The sequence below is a fragment of the Vicugna pacos genome, chromosome 9, assembly GCF_048564905.1.
Source record: "Vicugna pacos chromosome 9, VicPac4, whole genome shotgun sequence".
Taxonomy (NCBI): Eukaryota; Metazoa; Chordata; class Mammalia; order Artiodactyla; family Camelidae; genus Vicugna; species Vicugna pacos.
The window spans coordinates 66652838-66664337 of NC_132995.1; the positions used below are offsets into that span (position 1 = coordinate 66652838).

An 11500-nucleotide genomic window follows, 5' to 3' on the forward strand; every position below is an offset into this window, starting at 1 on the left:
GGGTCTCAAATATGAGAATTACGTTAAGCTCTTCCTTTCAGCTCTTTCATATAGATTCTAAATATCTGTCTCAGTTTTTCTGGCAATTTTCTGTAACATCTTGTGATGCAAAACTTTGTTATACCATCTCAGCTATTCACACATTAACATTTAGCAAGATTCTCTCCACTGGGGTTGTAGAGTGTAAAATGGGAAACATTCTTTGAGCATTGTAGTACAGTTGAAGTTGTCTTCACTGGGCGTAAAGTGAGAATGCATTAATTTATAGATCCTCTGTTTCTCTCTTTCCTGTATCTCTGTTTTTACTGCCAAGCCATTACTCTAAGACAGTGCAGTAGTAACATAAGCTTGGCCTGGGCTGCCACGTTCCCTGGGGTGTTTTGGGTCTGATTTGAATGGTCACGTGGAGGTCTGGCAATGAATGACTATGGTGCTTGGAAATATGAGGAAATGATACAAATACTTTGTAACTAATTAAAAATCTGTAGTGTTGACATCTGCTTAATACTCGGAGTAATTCCAGAAGTTGGTAGCAAACCACCTCTAAGAGGCAAGGGTCTGAGGCAGCCTCTTTAAATAAAGTAATTATGAAGAGTAGTGGCATGGATATAAACTTGGAGATCATCCAAATAAAGTCATAAAAGGTGTTAATTGGTACTGAGGATTAGAATGCAATAAAAAGAACAAATTTACAACACTGACTATTTTACAGTGGAGGTAATTTTTCTACTCCAGAGACTACAAATATACCTGAGTATTAGCAGAAAAAGTTACTAGGTTTCAGTTCTTCCAATTTTAAAGTATCATAAGTTGTATTTAGATTTTGACAAGTTACATATGTGGTTTTTATCTATTTAGTTAACAAAAAAGAACAGCATGATTTTCCAACCAATTAACAATTTAAGGATTCCACCAAAATGTAAAGACTTTATTAAAACACTTAGGGAATGCATCAAAACCCTGTCATTTAAATCAGAATACAGCCATAACAAATCAAACAGCCTCTGTGTGTACATGCATATATTTTTATTTGTCCTTCACTAAATATAGAAAAACAGTTTTATGGGGACCTCTGCTTTCATTTTACTTGGGTATATAACTATGAGTGGAATTGCTGGGCCATATAGTAATTCCATGTTTAACATTTTGAGGGAGTAGTTACACCATTTTACAGTTTTACCAGGAGCCTATGAGAGTTCCAAATTACCCAGTACTCACTGATTATCACCTGCCTTGGGAACATAGCTAGCCTATTGGATATAAACTGGTAATGACACATTGTGATTTTGATTTATATTTCTTTGATGATTAATGATTTTGAGCATCTTTCAAATCCTTAGCTCATTATCATATTGAATTATTTGGCTTTTTAATATTCAGTTATTATTTATTTCTATATTCAGTTGTAGAGTTCTTCATATATACTGGATATCAGTCCCTAATGAGATACATGATTTGCAATTATTTTTTTCTCCTTCTATGGGTTGTCTTTCCTCTTTCTTCGTGATATCATTCACAGCAAAAAAAAAAAAAAAAAAGATTTTAATCTTGACTTAGTCTTTGGATATTGGAGGCAATGTATCTGTCATTTGGGTGTGTTGTTCCAGCCTCTTTACTGAGTGACCTGAAAAGCTGCTTGCTGTGTGGGGACCAGAACAGAAGAAGGTTCTGCAACAGGTCCAGGCTTCTGTGCAAGCTGCTTTGCCACCTGGGCCATATGATCCTGCAGATTCCTTGGTATTTAAAGTGTCAGTGACAGAGAAGGGTGCTGTGGGAAGCTTCTGGCAGGCCCTTACATGTAAATCTCTGTGCAGGCCCTTAGGATCCTGGGGGCAAAGTCCTGCTATCCTCTGCAGACAACTACTCTCCTTTTGAGAAACAGCTCTTGGCCTGCTCCTGGGCTTAGCAGAAACTGAATGCTTACTTCTGAGCCAGCACGGGCAACCTGAGTTGCCCATCCAGCTCCACAACCCCTATGTGGGGAGTGCCCAGCAAGACTTCATCATCAAATAGAAGCAGTACATACGTGAGCAGTCCTAAGCGGGCCCTGAAGGCACATACAAGTTATATGAAGAAGTGGCGCAGATACTCACAGTTGCCACTCTTGCTATACTGCCTTCTGTCTCCCAGCCTGTGTATCCAGGGCCTCATGGGGAGTTCCCTTCAAAAAGTTGGCAGAGAAGGAGAAGACTTGGGTCTGGTTTACACCTGATTCTGTATGATATGCACGCACCTGAAAGCGGGCAGCTGCAGCACTATGGCCCCTCTCTGGGCCGTCCCTGAAGGACAGTGGTGAAGGGACATTCTCCCAGTGGGCAGAACTTAGAGAAGTCCACCTGGTTGTTCACATTCCTTGAAAGGAAAAATGACCAGACATGCAATTATACAGTTACTCATGAGCTGTGACCAAAGAGAAACTGTGAGATAATAAGTATACACCGTTTTGAGTCTCTAAAGCTTGTAGTAATTTGTTAGACCATATAGATAACTAATACTTTAAGAAGGGTAGGTCCTGTTAAATGTATGTTGAGTCATCTTTGCCTGTCTTCAGTAACTTTCTGTTTCTTTCTTTTTAATTTTAAAAGTGTTCTAAAAATATATTTCTCTTAAATCAACATTCATTGTGTTTATTTGCTATTAATTTTATTCTAGCTTGGTGTTTATTTCTGAAATAATTTTGTTACTTTATATGTATTTTCTACCTTCTAACAGTTCTCTCAAAAATCTTTCATATTCCCCAAATGACCTCACTAATGAATTTTTCTAAATTTGACTTATATTGCTTTTGATTTTTCATAGCTTCTGTAATTTAATACACTATTTTTACCTTGCTTGAAAGCATTCAGGTAAATTTCTCATTTTTCTTCAGCATCTCATTTTGGCATGTATTTACTGTCTGAATGGACGTTAATCTGTTTTTATTTCAGTTTTAATAACTGTTTTTATGGCATTTAATATCAATTATGTTCTGTTGCTTAGGTTCAACTAAGAGGAGTTTCCCAGTAGTTCTAAAACAGGAGGTGGGCCAGGACAGCTTTTTCTAATTTCAAAAATCCAGATCTCTCTCTTCAACTGTTTTCTCAAAATGTCAGTTAATATAGCCTTCTTTCTCTGAGCCAACTGACTCCTCCTCTTTGAATTTCACGTGGATTTTCTCTTCGATGGCCCTATTACCTCAGTCTGTTCTACTTCTAGACTTTCTCCTTAGTGTTGGTCTTTGTCCTGGAAAGGAGCTTTGGCTGGTTAGTCTGGAGAGTCTGTGAGGCCCAGACAACTCCAACCTTTCTGTGGTCCTCTGCTCATCTGCATCTGCTCTCACCGGCAGACACCGGCTGCCACTCTCAGAGTAGCCTGCCAAGATTTACTGTGGGTGTCTGTCGGGAACACTAGAATTTCGTGATTTTTAGGACCACTGGAAATTCCTTTGCTTTGGTTTCCCTTGGCTTCTTCCTGCACAGTTGCTGATTACAAGCAGCATATATACCTGCCACTTTGATTACTAAGTCCTAATTTTGGGTTTATGGTTATAATGTTACTGATTAATACTTTCTCTGTGTGTGAGGATTTGTGTCTGAGTGTTTCATTTTACTGTCTTAGCTTTCCTATCTGTAACAAATTTTCTATAACAAATTTTCACAAACTTGGTGACTTAACACAACAGAATTTTGTTCTCTTACTGTTCTAAAGGCCAGAAATCTGAAACTGAAGTGTCACCAAGGCTGTGCTCCCTTCAGACTCTAAAGGAGATTCTATTCCTTACTTTTCCAGCTTCTTGTGGTGTCTGCATTCCTTGGCTTGTGACCATGAACTAGTATCATTTTACAGGATCTTCTAAATCATCATTTACTTGAGAACATAGATCATGTGCTATATTTATTATTTGCCTCAGGCATAATAATTTCAACACAGTAATCAGGACATATTGTTTATGAATAACAATAAACTGCATAAGTATAATAATAGCTAAGTCTGAACAGCACCTCGAATACCAGCTAGACCCCAAGAAATTTATAAAAACAGGATGCCTTACGTCTATGGCATGGTTGTTTCTTTCATTGACCTAATTTCCTAAGTTTCTGACCCAAGTCTTAATAGGAATATCAATCAGCATAATCAATATATCCCAACTTCTGTGGGTGGAAGGAATTAGAGTACCTGTGATGTATAAGAGCCGACCTATGACAAAATCCTAGGAGCTTCTTCATCTGCTCCTCCAGGGAGATAGAGTGATTGTAAACGTGTCCTGGTAGAAAAGCTGCTCACTGTTTTCCTCCAATAACAATCCCCTTTCACAATGAATATGGATTCCTCTGTGCTCACATTTGAACCAGATCCCAAAATTTTCACCTAGATTACAATGGTGTTTTAAAAACTTTAAAAAAAATTTGTAATTTGCTAGTACAGCCTCAAAAAATTTGATATACTAGTCTCAGATTTTCAGGCTGCAGTCAAAAGATCTGTTGTAATATAATCAACTTTTCCTTTGTCCACCTGTCTTGAAAATAAGTGGGAAAGGAGACCTCTAAGAGGTTCTTATGTGAATATATCACAAAACTCACTTAGGTTAGAGACTACGCTGCTTAACTTTATGTTGCATATTTTTTTCATGATATACTTCTTTATTTATTTCAAACTCCCCTGCCAACATGGCTAGAAAAATATCCTGCAAAGAGGAGTGCTGTATGTTAAGCACCTAATGATTAAGACAAACATAATCACGCATTGCTTATACTGAGTCTTCACAATTGTTTCTTTATTCCCTTTTTTCTCCTGTATTTCATTACTGATCCTGATCAGGGCAGTATTAACTAAATAAAAGTAATAACTATTATATTGAATACATACAGTCCCCTTTGCCTCAATAAATGTTTTACACTAATATTATCAAATTCAATTTAATTAATTCAGTGCTTATGAAACTTCACTGTGCGATAGGCATTGTACAAGGTACGAGATATACAGAGGAGAATTGAAGACGTGGCATCCACTCTCTTGGAACCCAAAGTATTTGGGTCATTACCTCAATTGCTTGCACACATGTCTAATTTATTAGGGGAGGGAATGAACATAAATGAAAAATACAATATGACCCCTTCCTGAGAACTGTATTTTGTTAACACGAGGTTGTTAAATGCAGCAAATTAGAATCTATTTGAGAGAGTATGCAATAGATTCTCATTCTAATTCTCTAAATATTTGTAAATGAATGGAGAATTAAGAAGGTAGAAAGTTGTCAGAGAATTCAAGCTGTGTTACTGCAATGACGTTTTCCAATGCATTAGTTACTGCTAAGTTTTTTTTAAAGACATAATATTTAATGTCAATTATCACTTCTCAATACACAAAATAAGAATTTTTTGGAGCCTAATGATGAAGATCTGTAACTCTGATTATTGACAACACATTTTATCATTTACTAGAATTCAGGAAGAAAATGTGTCTTATTTTTTAGCCGAAAGTTTGCTACTTAGAAGTAATAATCATTATTATAAGAGTAATGGCAGTAAAACAATCATTTGAAAAATAAGGAAAGTTAGAAGAGATAAGTGAAGATGAAGTGTTAGTAACTCAGAGAGAAAAGATTTTTAATGTCCCTGTAGAGATCAAGCTGTTTCAGTATATTATATGACTCTGAATCATCCAGATTTTGAAACTAGATTCTGACAATAATAGTTTTATATAAAATATAGGTGTAGGAAATCAAGTTTTGCAAAAAAAAAAATCCCCTAATGTCTCCCTGTATAATAGGTTTATTCCAATTTGGGGAAATATAAAATATTTTTCAATATTATCTCAGACACTGGTGGGGAAATATTCCAGCTACTCTCTGTATAAGAAGTAATGTCATATGAAGCTAAATTTCCTCTAGGACTTACATGAAAGAAGAGTTGTAAAAGGTATATTTAAAAAACTATTATAATTACTAGTCAAACATTTAAGGGATGGTTTATTTGCTGAAAAAAATCATTAGTTTTTATCATTCCATAACTAGGTTATCATTGTGCTACAACATTTAAATAGTGAAATGAAATTAAGATGCTCTATGCATTTCCATCAGACAGGTGAATTTAAGGTTTCCTTGAAGTATCTTATTCATATTTTATCTCATTTACTCAAATCTATCTTAAAGTTACAATTCTAATACTGTTGATGAACCCTATAAGTCAATCAATTGTAAAAGCTTTTATCGTTGTCTTTAAAAGCACAGACTTCAGAGTCAGACGCACTCTAAAACCTATTTTATGATTTTAATAGACATCTATTTTAATACCATTTTTGGAATTCCTCCATACTTCCATACTTCCAATTCCCTGCTTCTACTCATAAAACTTTCTTTGAGGAGAATTTTTTTTTTTCTTAACTCCAACTACAGTACCACTGTAGAGGCTACTAATTGGTAGAGATTGCATCTCTGGACATGTCAGTAGGTATAGGATCTGACTGGGGTGAGCCACATTCTTGTCCTGTCATTTCAACTTTAAACTGAAGGAAAAAGAATTCATACTCTCTGATGGTGGCAATGGAAAAATATGAGCCTAGAAGTCATTGTGTTCATGATTCCTGCCTAGTTGAGAACTCAGCATAGCAGAATAAAACCAAAACACAAAGTAAAATAGAAAGGAAAAACAAAAGTAAAAAAGAGTCCTACTGGAATTGCACTGCCTGAGGTCATCTATATTCTTACCCTTCCCACTGTTGATTATATGAGCTAATAATTGTGTATTTGTTTCATTTTAATTCATTTATTCATTATTATTACTTTCTGTTTTGTGTTTGTTTTATTCTAAGCTGGTTAAAGTTTACTTTCTTCCTCTTGCAAAAAGTGCTGACTATTATAACTTCACAGCACATGTGACTTGAGACAAAAATTCCCTTCACTTGTAAAATTATTATGATATCTGAGTCAGTAAAGTTGTTTTGGTTTGAAATAACAGAAAATCTAAGTCAAAGCAGATTAAATAATTTGAGTATTGGATCACTGAAAATTTCAAGATAGGGCTGTACTAAGTGATAATCCAGCAGCTCAATGATATCACCTAAACTACGTTTCCTCATTCTTTCTACTCTGCTCTGTAGGATCAGTTTCATCTGAAAACAGCACCCCTTTGGTTGCTAGAGTAACATTCTCTTTGGTTCACATGAGCAGGAAAAAAGTACATCTTTGTCTTTGAATTCACTGGAATAAATCTGAAAGTGTCTGATTGAAACAGTTTAGATCAGAGTTGCTTGAAGTTCACACACCATAGCCACTCAGCAAATTCTCAGTTATTGGTCCATGGTGAAATAAATACAAAAACTGGCAGCAAGTATTTAGAAAAGAATGTAGTCATTTAATATTGTGGAAACGTAAAATTTCCTGTGGAATGTAAAAAAAAAGATTTGGGCTTGTATCTTGTGTATATTTAGTTTTGCAACTAATATTTCTCATACTAAATTATTTTGTGTATATAAATATGATCCTTTTGACATAGAAAAAGATAGTTAATGAACTATTCTCTACAACAGAGTTTTTGTTTAGGTCTGAAACCAAGTTAAGAAAACCAAGCTCTGTGGTATAGTGAATGGAATGAGCTATTGTCTTGTCCTTGATCTCATCTGTTCCACCTATGTATGTTTTTTTTTTTGAGGAAGTATTAAAATAATATAATTAGGGAAAACACTTAGCCCTCAAACATTATACCTGATTACTAGTTATATCGATTGTTATAGCAATCAACAAAGTCCTCAACAAATTTCCTATCTGGTCAACACAATAAAAGTGCAAGTTGACTTTTGTTTGGTTACAAAGTATTAGTATTCTTTCTTCAGTTGTCTGAATTATCAATATATTTTGATATAATGGTTATTTCAATGTATGGTGAAGAATGGGACGCACCACCCAGACTACCTTTCAAGGACTTACTGCCCCAGCTTTCAGCAGACAGATTCGAACTCTCTCTTCTTCAGGGTTTGCCTCAACTGCAGGGAATTACTTTGCATAAGGGCACAACTTTCCAAGGCAGTTTCCATCCATGACCACTTTGATAAGTAGACGTATAAAAGGTTGACTTTTTCAGTGCAACATGGTGCCACTCTAATGGCCATGTATTGTTGCAAATTTCTCTATGGTGTTGTCCAAATCTGCACTGAACTTGCACTGATAAAGAGAACCAGAATGGACTAATAGGGAATAATTTATTGATCTGGGAGCTTACTCCCAAGATAGATGGCTTAAATGTGTGACAAAACCCCCAAAAGAGTGTACAAACTAATTATATATCTCTTAGAAGCATGAAAAAGCAATGTTAAGAGTAAGTAAGACTCCAGAATTTCTGTAGCAGACAATGGAAGAAATGAGTATCAGTATGAGGAAGTTATTCTGGAGGGGCTATACTTGTAAGACTATAGGCTCACCAGATGATTATGTTCCATTTGAAAGCCCAAGGATTCACATTTACCAAAGCTATGAAGTATGCACTGGTGAGAGAGACACTAATATGATTAAACAGCTCTCCACTGTACAACACTGCAGTTTGAAAGACTGATACAGAACTGGAAGCAACACAGATGGTAGAACTCTGAAACAATGGAGACAACGAAGGGCAGAGAGCAGTGCTTTAGTGTCGAGGGCTAGGATATTACAATACCTTAATGACTGGCAGGGTCAGAGTGGCAGCCAAGGGTTCTGACACACAGATTGCTATGAAGATGATTCATAAAAGATAGCACCCCTAGGAACAAAAGAGATGGTCAGTTAGCAAGGATACTACCCAGGACATCATCACAGTAAATAGAGGATGGTCTACAAGGTGGCCGAAGACAGCTAACCTAATAAAAAATGTTATGATCCCTTGCTCAATTTCTGGACTTCAGATATTTTCATATTCAGAATCTACTGACTGAAGAGGTGGCCAAGTCTTTGGGAAGAAGGATACAGCAATATCATGGTGAATATAACCATTAATGAATACCCAGTCTTTCCACAGAGAGACTTATGGCCATTTAGGGCAAAAGGAAATTAACTTTCTGAGGCCTGTTAGACAGAGACCTACAGCATCACTATGACTCCCCTTGTAATAATGGAGTCTTGAGCAAAACTAAGCTTATTGTGGATTCACTAGGACCCATGAATCTACTTAGCAGTAATTTTACAATCCCTAAATGTATCATTGTGATTGACAGACTTAATACTTGGCATAACTCCCACATTGATTCCTTGGTCTTTGCAGTAAGGTCTCATGATGCAGAAAGCAAAATGAAGACACTGAAACTGCCACTCTGCCAAGATAGTAAATAGAAAACAATAATGCATCCTGGGCCAAAGAATATAAAGTAATAAGGACCTAAAGGATGCAGAGGCAGTAGTCCCCATCGTATCTCCATGTAATTCACCAGCCTGGCTCTTGCAGAAAATATATGGAACCTGGAGGGTGACTCTAGGCTATTACCAACTCAAACAAGTAGTAGCCCCAGTTGCAGTGCTAGAAATGTAGTCCTTGCTAGAACAGATTATTGTGGCTTCGGATATAGAAATGCAGTACTGATTTGGTAAGTCCATTCTTTTTATTGTTTATTTATTAGTATCAGAAAAGATGATTAGAGATTGTTCATATTTATATGGAACAGGGAACAATACACATTTACAGTTTTGCTCTAGAGCTGTATTACCTCTTCCATCCTCTATCATTTTATAGTACTGAAATATCTGGACCCAATACAACATCATGATTCACCACATTATATTAATTAAAATGAATAATCAAGGAATATCTAGCACCTTAGAGGCCCTAGTAAGATAAATGCATTCCAGAGGGTAGGAAATAAACTGTATTCATATATAGGGCCTGAAACATCATATTTAGTGAGAAAAGAAGGCATTTCTCTTCTAGAAATCCATAACATACAGATATTAGAGACATTCTTAAATATGAATGTAATAAATTCATATTTGAAAAATTAAGTTTCAAGAGAGAATGTTTTAAAACAAGAGCTAAAGTAAATAGTTTGAAATCACAATATTTGCATAATTTGTTGTTATTCTAAACAGGAACATTAAGATTTGATCTCCTTGGTTTCCAAGTTAGTCTGTGTTAAAATACATATTTTAATGACTTAGAGATTCAGACTCTTCTAATACTTGAATTTGATTGCTTGTGGTATTAATCAATGTATAAAATCAACTTCTAATTCCGTATAATTAGTGCTTGAAGGGATGCATCGTTAGAATTAAAGATTCTTCAACAAGAAAATAATTAAACCGTTAAAATCTTTGGCAAAGAGAACTAGCATTGTGAATCATTTTAAGTTTGCTGGAATTATATGATTTAATGACAGCTTTTGTGCATGACAGAAATCATGGACCAATATGTGTAGAGCATGTATTTTTAAAAACAGAATTATTGTCAGTTTTGATTAGCTAGGCTAATCACAGAAACAGTAAAGGTAATAATTTAAACTGAAAACAATGCTCAAATAATTAATACGTTGCTTTCCAGAATACTTTTTCTCCGTAGACTTAACATCTCAATTATGTCCTTCTACCACCTAAGGTAAAATTAAAACTAATTTACAATTTAATTCAAATGACTTCACCATTATACCTTCTTTAACTTCTTTATTTAGAAATATTTTCTCTATTTACTGTTACCTACCTGCAAACATATAGCATATTCTATTTTTTGTAATATTTATTAACATAAAAATTTTTTTTTTAAATAATGCTAAAAAAAGTTCTAACAAACACCATTCTTCCATTATTCTTTTGGTGGGCAAGGACCATTAAAATCTTCAAAAATTCATACTTAAAGTAAAAAGAAAGTAAGTAAATTATACTATCAAAATTAAGAATACACTATTTTTTTAATTATATGAAACTAATGAGCATTTAAGTAATTCTTTTAGAAAGTGAATGCTACTGGCATTTCTTGTGCATTAACTCTTCTCAGAATACACTTTAAGCAATTTCTAACAGAATTGAGGATATTAAAAGTTTTGAAGAACATGTTTATCACGTTACATATTACAAAAAAGTAAATTTCTAATCACTATATGGAGTTTTTGAAAATTAATATGAACTATGTCAAAAATATTTCTATTATTTAATTAGAGCTATCTGTGATATTTAAACTACGAAACATTTGTTTGGAAATAGAACAAAGAAACATAATCATAAGAAATTGTCCTGAACACATGAAATTATCTCCTTAATAAGGTTATAAATATTTTACTAATTTCATTTTAATAAAATAAAACTTTTAACAATTAAAACTTTTAACAATAATTCCAATTTCATTGCTAGTAGTCTAACTTTGTTCCATTTACTTACTTCAGGTAGATAAAACTATGACTTCTTAATTTGTAAGTCAACAAAGAACATTTTTATGAGTCATAATGGTTTCAATTGTAATAGAAGAGTTCTTCAAATGGTGCTTTTTCCAACATGAGAGTTGTTCTATCAGGACTTATATAGAAAGGCTTCTTAAAAAGCTTTTTTGTAGTATTTAACTTCTGGGTGCATGAT

At 34.6% G+C, this 11500-nt stretch overlaps 1 long non-coding RNA gene across 1 annotated transcript in view; it reads right to left on the reverse strand.

The window, feature by feature from the left end:
* LOC140698275 (uncharacterized) overlaps positions 1-8713 on the reverse strand; it is a 218350-nt gene extending 209637 nt beyond the window's left edge. Inside the window, exon 1 of the long non-coding RNA XR_012075939.1 lies at positions 8628-8713. This is a non-coding gene — a long non-coding RNA (uncharacterized lncRNA). The remainder of the gene's footprint in view (positions 1-8627) is intronic.
* Positions 8714-11500: the final 2787 nt, after the last annotated feature.